Source organism: Dendrobates tinctorius, unplaced genomic scaffold (assembly GCF_039654945.1).
Source record: "Dendrobates tinctorius isolate UK_male_01 unplaced genomic scaffold, ASM3965494v1 ptg000151l, whole genome shotgun sequence".
Lineage (NCBI taxonomy): Eukaryota > Metazoa > Chordata > Amphibia > Anura > Dendrobatidae > Dendrobates > Dendrobates tinctorius.
This window is the reverse complement of record NW_027361818.1, coordinates 11,897,618-11,908,270: the sequence shown is the minus strand read 5'-3', so window position 1 is coordinate 11,908,270 and position 10,653 is coordinate 11,897,618. Positions and strand designations below refer to the sequence as shown.

Genomic DNA, 10,653 nt, shown 5'->3' with positions numbered 1-10,653 from the left:
GGATTTCAGCCATTCCCTGCTGGCGTGAGCTGAACTCCTTAGCTCTGTCTTCTGAAAATACCAGAGTGCTGATTTAGTTTTGAAGCTTAGTTGCTTCAGGGTCTTTTTCCATTTCAACTTGCTGGCCTATGTTTTTGATAGGGTTTTTTGCCGATTGCAGACAGCAACTTTCCTTTCCTTTCCTGTTTAGATTAGATTGGGCCCCAACGTTTGCTCAGCCTATCTTTCTATCCGTGTCAGTGTTTTTTCATCTTGCTTCACCGTCATTATATGTTGGGGGCTGCCTTTTACTTTGGGGTCTGCTCTGGGGCAGTTTAGATTTCCCTTTCTATCTTTAGGCTATATAGTCCTCCGGCTGTGTTCGAGGAGTCTAGGGCACCGTAGGTACCCCCCACGGCTACTGCTAGTTGTGTTGATAGGTTCAGGGGTCTGCAATCGGATAGTTGCCAGCTCCTCTGGTTTTCTGGACGTAGCTTCTATTTTTGTGTCTGCCTCCTACGGTCACTCAATCATAACACCACGCCGTACCACCCGCAGGGAAAAGGGCCTGTGAATGATTTAATCAAATGCTAATTCAAATGTTGCATACCCTGGGGAGCGACCGGAAGGCCCGCTGGCCTGAGTATGTTCCTGAACTAGTGTGGGTTTATAACAACCAGGTATTCCGGGTTACCAGCTACAGTTGTGGCCAAAGGTATTGACACCCCTGCAATTCTGTCAGATAATACTCAGTTTCTTCCTGAAAATGATTGCAAACACAAATTCTTTGTTATTATTATCTTCATTTAATTTGTCTTAAATAAAAAAACACAAAAAGAATTGTCCTAAAGCCAAATTGGATATAATTCTACACCAAAAATAAAAAAGAGGGTGGACAAAAGTATTGGCACTGTTCGAAAAATCATGGAATGCTTCTCTAATTTGTGTAATTAACAGCACCTGTAACTTACCTGTGGCACCTAACAGGTGTTGGCAATAACTAAATCACACTTGCAGCCAGTTGACATGGATTAAAGTTGACTCAACCTCTGTCCTGTGTCCTTGTGTGTACCACATTGAGCATGGAGAATAGAAAGAAGACCAAAGAACTGTCTGAGGACTTGAGAAACCAAATTGTGAGGAAGCATGAGCAATCTCAAGGCTACAAGTCCATCTCTAAAGACCTGAATGTTCCTGTGTCTACCGTGTGCAGTGTCATCAAGAAGTTTAAAGCCCATGGCACTGTGGCTAACCTCCCTAGATGTGGACGGAAAAGAAAAATTGACAAGAGATTTCAACGCAAGATTGTGCGGATGTTGGATAAAGAACCTCGACTAACATCCAAACAAGTTCAAGCTGCCCTGCAGTCCGAGGGTGCAACAGTGTCAACCCGTACTATCCATCGGCGTCTGAATGAAAAGGGACTGTATGGTAGAAGAACCAGGAAGACCCCACTTCTTACCCCGAGACATAAAAAAGCCAAGCTGGAGTTTGCCAAAACTTACCTGAAAAAGCCTAAAACGTTTTGGAAAAATGTTCTCTGGTCAGATGAGACAAAAGTAGCGCTTTTTGGGCAAAGGCATCAACATAGAGTTTACAGGAGAAAAAAAGAGGCATTCAAAGAAAAGAACACTGTCCCTACAGTCAAACATGGTGGAGGTTCCCTGATGTTTTGGGGTTGCTTTGCTGCATCTGGCACTGGACTGCTTGACCGTGTGCATGGCATTATGAAGTCTGAAGACTACCAACAAATTTTGCAGCATAATGTAGGGCCCAGTGTGAGAAAGCTGGGTCTCCCTCAGAGGTCATGGGTCTTCCAGCAGGACAATGACCCAAAACACACTTCAAAAAGCACTAGAAAATAGTTTGAGAGAAAGCACTGGAGACTTCTAAGGTGGCCAGCAATGAGTCCAGACTTTAATCGCATAGAACACCTGTGGAGAGATCTAAAAATGGCAGTTTGGAGAAGGCACCCTTCAAATATCAGGGACCTGGGGCAGTTTGCCAAAGAAGAATGGTCTAAAATTCCAGCAGAGCATTGTAAGAAACTCATTGATGGCTACCGGAAGCGGTTGGTCGCAGTTATTTTGGCTAAAGGTTGTGCAACCAAGTATTAGGCTGAGGGTGCCAATACTTTTGTCAGGCCCATTTTTGGAGTTTTTTGTGAAATGATCAATGTTTTGCTTTTTGCTTCATTCTCTTTTGTGTTTTTTCATTTAAGACAAATTAAATGAAGATAATAATACCAAAGAATTTGTGTTTGCAATCATTTTCAGGAAGAAACTGAGTATTATCTGACAGAATTGCAGGGGTGTCAATACTTTTGGCCACAACTGTATACCCCCTACTCACTACTATTTGGGCGGGAAGGCAAAGGGATGACGGAGGTAGAACTGAACCCGGAGGAACCCCAACCCTGAACCGGGGTGTCATCATGGATCCCAAACCACCGGCATTGGCTACAAACTCTCCACCGAATCGTCCATACCAAACTCCAGGACCTAGAACACCCAGAGGGGACTCTGCTTCTGCCCACCGACCTCCAGACTGGGGATCGAGTACACGTGCTAGACCAGCGCCCCCAGAACAAGTTGGAACCTCGGTGGGAAGAAAGTCCCCTACCAAGTGTTGCGCCGAATAAGCTCCGACGAGCCTGTGTACGAAATATAACCCGAGAAAGACGTGGCCCTTCCCACTCGTACTGCGCACCGCAATATGTTGCGGCCCTCTACATCCACCGACCCCGAGCGACCCGAGCCTACTCCTCAGGTCCCCGAACCACTGCCAGCAGTCTGGAACCGGGATGACGAGGAAGACTGCCCAGCGGTACAAGTGGGCCCTCCAAGAAACAATATCTCAGCAGGCCCAGTCAGCCCGCCAGAGTTGACCAGCTCACCGCAGAAAGCTCCACCGCAGTCGAATCAAGATGCTCCGAGCGTTCAACAGCTGGCAAACCCCCCGAATGTTACGAATAGGACCAGTTCATATGGCAACGAAAACTTTCGTCATAAAAGGCAAACCAGAGCCTACCAAAGCCCTCGCCCGAGGACTAGTGAGCATACAGGATGGGGGAGTGTAGGAGGAAGGGCCCCCGCCGCGTATCCGGGCCGAAACCAAGGGGACTGTCATCTAGGTTCCTAGGGGGTATGTTTCCGGGGAGCAGAGTTAGGGGACCGACAGCTGAGACTTCCAGGATGGTTGGGGGAGGAGCCTATATAAAAGGGGCGGAGGACACCAGTCAGAATGAGTCAGCAGAATGGGAGAGAAGGAGCAGGAGACCGAGAGGGAGCCAGGGAGCCAGAGCCTCCAGCAGTAACCAGAGAGGAGGACAGCAACAGGAGGGAGACTCTCGGTGGACTGCAGGGAAAGCTCGCGGCTTAGTGCTGTTTACTTTAGCCCCTGTACACTTCCTGGTGTGGGGGTTGGGGGTTTAACTCATGGCTGGACAGGAGATAGGGACAGGTCGGTGACTTGGGCCTCCCTACCTTCAAGGGTACCCCCAACTTAAGGAAAGACAGCCCCCCCTAGTCTTAGGAGTCCAGGTTCCTCATCTGTTTTCCCGTGACATTATAGTCGGCCCAAAACTTTATCTTCCATGGATTCCATAGCTTCTCTGACTAGACAGTTGGAGGCTCTGTCTATTCAGGTAACAGAGCTAAAAGGGGCAGTTTAGCAACAGGCTTTGCCAGCTTCTGCGGCGCAGTCCGAGGCATTGACTAGGTTATCTGAACCAAAATTGGCCCTTCCAGAGCAGTTTTCAGGTGATCGTAGTAAGTTCACTTCATTCCATGAATCCTGCAAACTGTATTTCCGTCTGCGTCCTCTCTCTTCAGGGGGAGAGGCACAACGTGTGGGTATTGTGGTCTCCTTGTTATGTGGGGACCCACAAGAGTGGGCTTTTTCTCTACCCGCCGATCCTCCGGTGTTTGAATCAGTGGACTTTTTTTTCTGCACTCCACCTTATCTATGACGATTGAGAAACTGGGTCTGAGCAGGAAAAGCAATTTTTGCAATATATTTTTTACTTTTTTATTCTAGGATATTTGTTTTGTGTTTTGTTTTTGGTTTTCTCTGTGTAAAGGTCATGTGTTCATATGCAATTACATTTTGCAAGCACATTAATTTACTTTTTCTGCTCAGACCCAGTTTCTCATTTGTTTCATTGTGCATTCTGTGCACATAAGGGTGTGACCGCCCTGTTTCTGAGTTGGAAAATCCATCCTGTCTGGCCTATACTATTACTGGTGGTTCAGTCCCTCAGTCCTTGTTCACATTTCCGTCACTTGACAAGTGGAAAGGTTTTAACCCTCCGTCAGGCGCAATAGATCTGACAGGCACACAGTAATTAGTTTCACTTCTCTCTCCTTGCCCACTTATCAGAAAACCCCACCCCTCCTAGTTATCTCCTGACTCTACAGGCTCTGTGAAACCTGATATCACAGTGACTCAGCAGACCTTCTAGTGAGCAGATATCAACACTTTGGCTTCTCAGGCACATTGCACCTGATTTCAACACAAATTGAAAGGTTAGTATTTTCTTTTTTTTTTCATCACGATTGTGTATTTAGCTTGTTTTATGAAGGATTAATGCTAAGTTAGTGCACATAAGTACTGTTTTCTTAGACAAAAGGAGGGTGGCTTCTAAGGCACATTGCGCCCTAACACATACTCTTTCTCTCTTGCTTCAGATTTTCTGCTGCAATGGCCAGAAAACAGTATGATTCATCTAAACCCCTTCATTTAGAAGAAATGAAGATTTTTTTGCTAGAAGATGATGAGGAAGAACCAGCAATAACTGAGGATTTAGAGGAATCTAGTGACATTTCATCTGAAGATGAGGTAGCAGAATGTAACACTGATTCTGGAACAGAGCAGGATAGTGATGACACTGATACAGAGGAAACAGACACAGATCTAGCTTATTATTTGGGCAAAGATAAAAATACAAAGGACGTCCCAAGGACGTTCCAGAACAAACACCGACTCTACCACCTTCTAAAAGACGCAGTTGTACTACCTGCTCATTTGTATCTGGTTTCAGAAGGCTTTCTAAATATGACTGCAAAATATGTAAAGAATCAATCTGCCTTTCCCATGCAACTTTCGTCTGCCAGCCTTGCTTTTCTAAGTGTACCTGTGCTGCTTCTGCTGCAATTGAAACCACTGAAGATGAGTAGAAAATAATTAAGTAACATCTAAGTGCAATATCCTTTAAGTTTTTTCCATAATTTTATATTTAAGCAATAGTTAAGTAAAGATAACTGGAGCCTATTTGGCGGTACTACCGAAAAGTGGTACTTTTAGTTTTAATAAGTTTATGGTTAATAAATGGGTTTTTTTGCATCTGATTTGGTGTAATCTCTTTTAATACATTCCTATGAAGGTCACTGACTACTTCTATAGTCCTGAAATTGAAATATGTAGCTACTATAGGTGGTTTTCTGACCTGTGCTTGTCAGGCACATTGCGCATGAACTGAGGAGAATCTATATTGCGCCTGACGGAGGGTTAAATACAAGAGTTAGGACTGTCCCACAGGGGTTGCCTTGACGTGGTGGGATGGCTTCTACATTATTTTGATCAAAATTATGTTAGCCAAATACCCTTATTATTACTATTATTACTACCTTCATGCAATTTTTGCAATATATTTTTTACTTTTTTTTTCTAGGATATTTGTTTTTGGTTATCTATGACGATCCAGATAAACTAGCTTTGGCAGACTCCAAAATTTGTTTGCTCATTCAGGGGGACTGGCCAGCCAATTGTATTGGCTGCTGGAGGGGAGGGGAAGAATTCGTTACTGTATGATGAGGGCTGCTTCTTGTGGACGGGGAGGGCCTGTAGCTATGGAGGGTGGGGTTGTTGCTATAGAGGGCGTGTTTGGAGTAGAGTAGGAAGTTACGACTAGTTCTCATTTCAATGCCACAACACCCCCCCCTTGGAAGTTCTGTTCAGAATCTCTAGAAAACCGTGCAAACTAGTGACAGAAAGTAAATTACTTATTGTCATAATTCTGCAGCCCAGATATGTACTGAGATTATGTGAAAAGCCCGGACAACCCCTTTAAGAAGTATATTACAGAGAGCTTGAGCAAAGGTCACATTAGACCATCGTCGTCTCCAGTGGCTGCCGTTTTTTCTTTGTTGAGAAGAAGGATGGCGGGTTACGTCCGGGTCTGGACTTTAGGGAGCGTAACCAGATTACGGTTCGCGATCCGTATCCTTATTCCGGATCTGTTTAATAAGGTGTCTGATGCTAGATGGTTTACTAGACTTGACCTCAGGGGGACATACAACCTCATAAGAGTCCGACAGGGGGATGAGTGGAAGACCGCTTTTAATACTCCTGAGGGTCACTTCGAAAATTTAGCAATGCTTTTCGGTTTAACCAACACGCTGGCAGTTTTTCAGCATTTTATAAATGATGTATTTGCTCACCTCTTAGGTACATTTGTGATTATGTGGATGACATACTCATTTATCCGCTTGACTGCGATTCACACTTGGAGCATGTTAAACAGGTGTTGCAACTGCTCAGGGAGAAAAGCTATTCGCCAAACTTGAAAAGTGTGTTTTTTCTGTGCAAGAATTGGCGTTTTTTGGATACATCATTTCCACCTCGGGGTTTAGGATGGACCCCGCTAAGTTGCAGGTTGTGTTAAATTGAGACCATTCCGATAACCTCAAAGCATTACAGTGGTTCTTGGGTTTTTCAAAAACTTTTCTGTGGTAGCTAAACCATTAACAGACATGACTAAGAAGGGTACAGACATTACTAACTGGTCTGAAAGTGCTGTGAGTGCTTTTGATAGTTTGAAGAGGAGCTTTGCCTCGGCTCCCATCCTTGTTCAGCTGGATGTGTCTCTTCCCTTCATTGTTGAGGTAGATGCTTCTGAGGTGGGGGGAGGGGCAGTGTTGTCTCAGGGCCCAACATTTGGTAAATTGCATCCTTGTGCCTTTTTCTCGATGAAGTTGTCACCAGCTGAGCGCAATTATGACATAGGTAACAGAGAATTGCTGGCCATTAAATTGGCTTTTGAGGAGTGGCTACATTTCTTGGAGGGGGCCGCTCATGCTGTTATGGTGATTACTGATCACAAGAATATCTTGTATCTGGAGTCAGCCAAGCGTCTTTCACCTAGACAGGCTCGCTGGTCTCTGTTCTTTAACAGGTTCAATTTTTTCATTACTAACTGACCAGGTTTGAAAAACACTAAGGCTGATGCTTTGTCCAGAAGTTTTCCTGGTGGAGAACCATGTGAGGAGCCAGTTCCCATCCTCCAGAAAGGTGTGGTAGTGTCAGCTCTCAACACTAAGGTAGAAGCTGAGATAGCTGAGGCTCATGAGGAGGTACCGCGAGATCTTCCTGTTAACAAGTATTTTCTTCTTCTACACCTTCTTCTTAAAGTGTTGGGGGAGCATCATGATGCGGTCCTGGCTGGTCATCCAGGGTTTAAGGGCACTTTGTAACTTTTGTCACGTCAGTTTTGGTGGCCCAAAATTCGGAGGGATGTCGCTTCCTATGGTAGCAGCCTGGTCCACTAGTGCGCGTTCCAAGTCTTCGCACTCTCGTCCTTCTGGTACGTTGTTGGCGTTTAGTGTACCTAGCAAACCATGGACAGATATTTCCATGGATTTTATTATGAATCTACCTTCCTCTGCTGGTAACTCTGTTATTTTGGTGGTGGTTGACCGTTTTTCTAAAATGACACGTGTCTGTTTTTACCATCAGTCATTGGTGTCCATTGTTACCATCAGTCATCTGTGTCCATTGTTACCATCAGTGTGTCAAATGAGCAATTGCAAGTGCACAGTGCTGTACAATACGATGATACATACGGTAATATTAAAAGTAAGCATACTTTCATGGGAGGAAGAGGAGGAGGAGGAGGGCTTCTTTAAGTTACCCATACGTAGACCTCGCTGACTTTTGTTCACTCACTTTGGTTGCATTCAGCCTTATATTAAGTGACTTTTCTGCACCTCCAGCAAATGCTGTAACATCCATCTATCTAATCATTCACACTAGCCTGTTACATGGAGCAGGACCTTCCATATTTCTGTCAGATATTGCTGTTGCTCTCTGTAAGATTAGCTTCGGCTGTACTACTGTCACGAGCGTCAGCTTACGCTGAGTCATTTTCCTTTTGAATGAGTGGACCCTCTGGGCTGTGGCACCCACCCACCTAGGGCGAGCTGACCTAGTGAGAATCCACCCCTATACAGGGAGTGTCAAGGGCAAGACCAAGGGGGTGAGCCACCACAGCAGCTGGACCAGACGGCCGGCTCAGGGAAACAAGACAAGGCGAGACAAGACATTAGTTCAAGGAAACTTCATTAAGGAACACTTCTGGGTACAACAGGTGCAAAACGTGAACACACAAAGTACATAAAGCAAGATGTGTGCAAGGGCACGCCAAGGTCCAAGACATGAGGAACACTTCAGGGTATAACAGGTGCAAAACGTGAACATACAGAGTACATAGAGCAAGGTGCGTGCAAGAGCACGCCGAGGTCCAAAGCATGGTACGTGCAGATGGTAGACAGAGGCACGAGGACATCGGACTCCGGACAGCAGGCAACAATCAACTGGGATATCAGGTTCTGTAGCTCTGAAGGTGACCTGCAGGTTCCGGACAGCTGGTAAGCAAGCCAGGGTTCCATGCAAGGAGACAAGACAAAGTTAGAAACAGGATGCATGTCAACGAACACGCCCGGGTCAGGTTCACAGGACGGAGGCCTGCGCATGCCAAGGGGCATGCCAGGGATGGTGGCCTGCGCATGCGAAGAGACACGCCAGGGAGAGATACAGTACGGAGACCTGCGTGTTATGAATGAGTCACCGTAGGAGGCAGACACAAAAATAGCTGCTAAGTCCAGAAAACCGGAGAAGTTGGCAACTATCAGATTGCAGACCCCTGAACCTAACAACACAACTAGCAGTAGCCGTGGGGGGTTCCTACGGTGCCCTAGACCCCTCGATCACAGCCGGAGAAACTAAATAGCCTAAAGACAGAAAAGGAAAACTAAACTGCCCCAGAGCAGACCCCAAAGTAAAAGGCAGCCCCCAACATATAATGACGGTGAAGCAAGATGAAAAAACACACACACAGATAGAAAGATAGGCTGAGCAAACAATGGGGCCCAAACTCACTAAAATAGGACAGGATAGGATAGGAGCTGTCTGCAATCTGCAAAAACCCTGAAAAGACATAAGCCAACAGGCTGATATGGAAAAAGGCCCTGAAGCAGCTAGGCTTCAAAAACTATATCAGCACTCAGGTATTTTCTGAAGACAGAGTTAAAGGAATTCAGATCACCCCAGCAGGGAATGACAGAAATCCAGCAAAAACAAAAACAACGTACAAATGCAAACGGAAGAGCAGAAAACTTAGCTTTTGGAGAGCAGGAATTCAGACTGGTATCCAAGGATCCACAGAGAAATCACCCGCAGAGCAGACAGGCGTGGACAGCCTTATATCCAGTTAGAAACTCCACTCAGCCAATCATCATCATTAGACCCAGATGCCTGATAATCAGGCTCACTATCTTTCTTTACTAGAAGAGGGAGTTCATCGGGCCTCAGTGGTAAAGGGGAAAATGAACTCACAACACCTGCGCGTGCAGAGGACACGCCAGGGACCAAGATAGGGTACGGTGGCATCGGAATCCGGGGTGCTGGCATCGACCGACAGGGCCCAGGAATCAGACTGCGGAAATCAGCTCCAGACATCAGGTGTTGTGAGCTCATCTGTTCATTCACCTTTTGTGTCCGAGGATCTCCCTCTTCTGGTGAAGGAAGGTAGTGAGACTGATTTGGATGAAAGAAACCAAACACCTGATCAGGTGGATTGTGACTGGGTAACTGGAACTTCAGACTGGATATAAGGCAGCCGACACCCTTCTGAGTGGCTGGTGATTTCTCTGCTGGATTCTTGGAGACCAGTCTGATTCCTGCTTCCCAAAGATAAGTTTTTGCTCTGCTATTGAACTTATTAGTTTTGGTTTTGTTTTCCTTGTTTTTTTGAGTTCAGCCTTCCCCGGCCGGGGGTGTGCTGGATTCTTATTCCTTGATCAGTGTTCTCTTTTGCTCTGCTTTCAGAATGAATATTCTGAGTGCTGATATAGGGTTTGCAGTCTAGTGACTTCAGGGTCCTTTTTGCTTATCAGTTATGTTGGTAATATTTTTAGCAGGGTTTTCTCGGATTGCAGACAGCAGCTTTTCTGTCCTGTCCTTTTTAGTTAGCTTGGGCCCCATCATTTGCGCAACCTATCTTTCTATCTGTGTTAGTGTTTTCATCTTGCTTCACCGTCATTATATGTTGGGGGCTGCCTATTGCTTTGGGGTCTGCTCTGGGGCATTCAGTTTTTCCCTTTTCTCTCTTTAGGCTTATTTAGATCTCTGGCTGTGACGAGGTATCTAGGATCACCGTAGGAACACTCCACGGCTACTGCTAGTGTTGTGATAGGATTAGGGGTCTGCAATCCGCTAGTTTCCAACCTCTCTGATTTTCTGGGCTGAGCTTGTGTTTTGTTTTTTCCTCCTCGGTGACTCAAACATAACAGAATCACCAGCCATACCGCAGATTCTAGGGTACGCAAAAGCAGGAAGGAATTGTTAAAAAAAAAAAAAACTGTCAGAATTTTTTTTGTGTGTGTGTATATTTTTTCC

The 10,653-nt window shown here is 45.6% G+C and overlaps 1 long non-coding RNA gene across 1 annotated transcript; it reads left to right on the top strand.

Moving 5' to 3' along the window:
• Positions 1 to 4,282: 4,282 nt before the first annotated feature.
• On the top strand, positions 4,283 to 5,327 carry LOC141049984 (uncharacterized). The gene is made up of 2 exons (XR_012220465.1): positions 4,283 to 4,505; positions 4,668 to 5,327. It is a non-coding gene; the product is annotated as an uncharacterized lncRNA (long non-coding RNA).
• The last annotated feature ends 5,326 nt before the right edge of the window (positions 5,328 to 10,653 follow it).